This window comes from Callospermophilus lateralis, unplaced genomic scaffold (genome assembly GCF_048772815.1).
Source record: "Callospermophilus lateralis isolate mCalLat2 unplaced genomic scaffold, mCalLat2.hap1 Scaffold_45, whole genome shotgun sequence".
Classification (NCBI taxonomy): Eukaryota; Metazoa; Chordata; class Mammalia; order Rodentia; family Sciuridae; genus Callospermophilus; species Callospermophilus lateralis.
Genome location: NW_027514398.1, coordinates 8,912,180 through 8,916,640, shown reverse-complemented (window position 1 = coordinate 8,916,640; position 4,461 = coordinate 8,912,180). Strand labels below are relative to the sequence as shown.

The following is a 4,461-nucleotide window of genomic DNA, read 5'->3' as shown; positions in this document are numbered from 1 at the left end:
TGAGGATTAAGTAACAAATCAAAAAAGATTTTTCACTTAACTAAGTTCACTTCCTTTGAATTTTTCTAAGAGTTAAAAATTGACTATTATACTTACTAATTTAGAACCATCAGATTTTGCTTCTGGAAAAATCTAATACCTTTCAAAAAATTACAATTGTAATGTTAGCACAAAAATTACTTCCTAAGATTTCATTTTTAAAAAAACTTTTCTGCAGCCAAAGATTCCTATTTTTGAATTACAGTACTGCAAGGCACATACAGAACTCACCTCCTTCAAAATACACAGATGATACTCCCTGAAATATAAGTTTAAAATTCTTGAACAATTAGAAATACTACAAAGTTAGCAATTTTAGGTAAAAACATTGCTTCTACAGGATCATGCACCTTTCTTAAAATCAATTCAGCAATATGTATAAATAATCCTTTTTTAAAACATCTGTACTTGAAATGCAGATACAGTGATACTGAAGATAGCACTAAACAGAAACCTGAAAAGTAATATAATTTGATAAATTTAGTTATTGCCTTCATTAGAGACTGGATCATCTCTAGTATTTTCAAAGACTTGAATTTAATAACTGGGCAACTACCCAAGAAACAAAGGAATTTCTTTAAAACAACATTTCTTACTTCTAGCATTGATTTTTGTATAAAGAATGCTAAGTGAATTATGTATTTTTTTGTTCAGTAGAACCCAAGATAGACCACTTAAATGCTTCTACCAAATTTAGTGCAGCTTAATTAGGGACCAGGTACATTGTTTCCTCTGAACATTTTTGGTCGAGCATGACTAACCATAATGCAAATGGAATCTTAAGAGGTAGATTTTTTTCCCATGATGCATTTTGTTAATAAATGTATTGTCAATAAAATAAAAACAAGCACTGTATGTGTATTCTTAAAGTAACAGGGTCTAATGAAAAGAAAAATAAAAGATAGGTATGATATTTGTTACAGTCTGACATTTTAACAGTCATAGTATTAGATGTTTTGTGACCAAGTGCATTTTGGACACTCTCGGGATCAAAATACGAGTCTGCCAACTGTATTAAATCCTCCCCCACCCCCTCCACCAGTTGGTCCACAGCTTCCTGGTGGGTCATTGTCATCAAATCCATTGGGCCGAAATGAACAGGAAGCAGATGCAGCTTGTAGGGCCCGGGTTCGAGCATTCAACTCTTGTTCCTGTAAATATAGTTTATTGTCCTTTGTTATAGCATCCATAAGTTCCTTCTGAAGAGGTGGTTGGATTGTTACCACTTAAACCATGAGTGGTGTTCTGTTTTTTATACAGAAGCACATATGCAGTATCTTTTGGAAACCTACTTGTAATTTTCTGGACTGACTGAAATGAAGTGAATGTCACTCTGCTGTCATTAAATAAAAACCATTCTTTTGACATTTCCTTACTTTCCAAATCCTGTTCAATAATTGCACTGGGACTATCTCTGCTTAGTATATGATTCTGGGAGGGTGCTAATGTGAGATTTTCAGGCTGGTGGCACATCTGGTATGAAGACTCTGCACCTGTGATGTTTCTGGCATAAGAATAGTAATGCCCACTTTCAGAGGATATACCAGAGTGCACCACAACAGAACTTAATAGGTAGGGGATCAACTTTGGACAGATAGCTTCTTCAGTTCCAGAAGGCTTTAATTTTTTAGCTAGGTTCTCACCAATATCAGTGAAATCAACATCTACAGACCAACTTTCTGACAATGAAGAGAAAGAAGTAGTTCTTTTAACTGGCAACTCCAAAACCAGTGGCAGTGACACATTGTCTAAAATTTTTCTTCTCACATGATACTTCTGATCATAAGAAAATCTCAGGAGAGTAAGAATAAGGTATTCGGGTTCCTCCGTGATTTGCATAGTTTTCTCAGCATTCTGCAGAGAGGCACAGTTTTCACAATAATATTGGTTGTCACCAGTAAGAATCTCTGGAGCCAAAAAATAATTTAGTAAGTCAGTTACTGAAGGTGTGGTCTCACCTCCTGGTTTCTGAGGTACATCTTTATTGCTAAGAATCTTGGGAGATTCATTAGGGACAGAACTGTTTTCAGTATAGTGAAACCCATCAGGAGGACCATCTATTGTTCTTTCATTCATAACTGAATCACAGACAAAGGCAGCTGTTGCTGGATTATAAACTACTGGTTCTTCTGAAGGACCAGATACACTGGCTTGCATTAAGCTGCCATCTTGTGTATTGGATAATGATGCTGGATCTTGGAAAGACAAGTCTTCCATAGCAGGGGAAGGACAAAAGGCCAGTGAAAGATCCGTGAAGGCTTCCACTTTTTGTGAGGTACTCCTGCAGTTCAAGCAACATATGTGAGTCTGTAATTTTCCTCCAAACATTTTTTCTATTAAAGTCTTCTCACTGTCACTTGTGCAAGGGGTCTCTGTCAGTACAGCTGCCTTACTGGCTACTTCCTGTAAAGAAGTTTCACTGTACCCCAGACTTTCAGAAGACTTGTATAAGGATTGAACTTTCAAGATCCTCTCTTCTTCATGGAGCCTGTCAAACAGAAACCTGAGGTATTCAGAACAGTCTTGCTGTGATCTGGGAGTAAACCATGGAGGTCTGGAAGCCTCAAAGAAAATCCGAGGTGCATATGCTTCCCTCTGTGTATGAGCCAAAAAGGCAAAAAGATGCTGTAATTTTTTCATTAATGAATTGCACCCGTTTAGATTTAAAGATAATACTTGTCTCCTGAAATCTGTAGCCATAAACAATGCTTGTATAACACTGTTCATATAACATGTATTTCCTAGGTTAATAAGGCCAGTTTTTCCAGTTTCAGATTTTCCAGAAAGTCTAGACAAGCAAGATGCCAAAGAATTGGATTGAGACGTCCAGGCACTTTGACTGAGAATCAGCTTAATTTTCTCCTCACCAGGCTTAGGAAAATCCTTTATTGCCTCCAGAATAGGTTCATAGAGATCTGGAAATCCAGAATAATGATACATCATACAGTGTATTAATTCTGTTAACTGCACTAAGAAGGTTGTGCTGGAAGGCAGGCCATCATTTTTGAAAGAGTGAACCAAATTAACTACATGAGGAACAATCAAATGGAACGCCTCTGGAGAATGCTGAAAACTAAGCAGCATGTGAGAAAGAACTGCAAGAGCACCAGGTCTCACAAGAGGAAACCAAAGTCGATTAAAAACCAGTTCTATTTTCAGCAAAGTAACATCTATCAAAAGAGTAAACTTCTGAACAGCTGCTAGTCCTTTCAGCAGTGCAATTACCCAAGTATCCACATGCTGAGCCAATGGCCAGGAGAGCCAGTCAATCATTCTGCAAAGAGCTTGGGTCATACTTGCATCTTTTACATTGGGATCCGTGGTAAGGCTCCTGATGAGAACTGTAATCATCTGAAGAGGAATATGCTGCACGAGGCTTGCCAGTGCTACAGAAGGTTCAAATGATGCATCTGTGGAAGAGATGCTTGCAAAAACTTCTTGCAGGGAAGGTAACAGTGTGGAGGGCTCAGCCTTCCAGATGTTCTGCAGCAAATTACTCACTTTTGTTACCTGGGAGACATACTCCCGGAGCTCTTTCTCCTGGGTGGACACGCATTGAAAGTGGCCTATCGTTCGAACCAGCTGTTGGCAGAAGGTGATGGACAATTTCCCTTTGGGGATGCACTGCACGAAGTCGGTCAGAAGGTCGCTCAGTCGGGCACAAAGTTGGGGCTCTGGCCTCTCACATACCATCCGTAACACCTCTACCTGCAGCAGGTTGAAGAGGTCCAGCACCGATGGGCAGCTCATGATCAGCTTCAGGCCATTGTGAATGTAGTCCAGGATGGCTACGTCTTTCCTGTCCAGCGAGTGGTAGCCCTGCTGAAGGAGGCCCAACACGAAAGTCTTGTTGAAGAAAGACTCGAACTCAGGCCGGTGGTAGCGTGCATAGGCCTCCAGTACCTGGTGACCCACTTGTCGCTGGAAGGGGTCCTGGCCTTCCAGGATGAGCCGGGTAGTCAGGTCAAACATGGCCTCGCACTGCTCCTGATCTAGCCAATGCTCCGCAGATTCCACCACCTTCCGCACAATCACCCGCTTTAGGGGAAGTTGGTGCGAAGAACTCACCAGGCCCTCCATCTTGTCCATTGTGGCCACGCCGCAGGGCCAGGGCCAGGGCCAGGGGATGAGGAGCGGGCGGCGGCAGCCCCGAGGTAGGGCAGGAGAGCACCCGGGCGGAGGTGAACTTGGAGCGTAGCAGCAGCGGGACCGGCCACCGCCACCGCCGCCTCAGCAGCCACATTTATCGTGTAGGGGAGCCCATCCAAATCGGGGCGGGAGCTGGCGAACCTGGGGCGCGATAAGAACCGACACCACCCACGGCGGGCCTAGTGCGATGGAGGTCCGTACTCCGCAGCCACCGCGAGCTGGCTGTCCCTTGCGGCATCAGCGCGGAGGGACCAGCAAGGCCCCCGGCTATGG

The 4,461-nt window shown here is 42.5% G+C and overlaps 1 pseudogene; it reads right to left on the bottom strand.

Moving 5' to 3' along the window:
• Window positions 1-902: 902 nt before the first annotated feature.
• Window positions 903-4,128, bottom strand: LOC143388829 (ubiquitin carboxyl-terminal hydrolase 38 pseudogene; annotated as a pseudogene).
• Window positions 4,129-4,461: the final 333 nt, after the last annotated feature.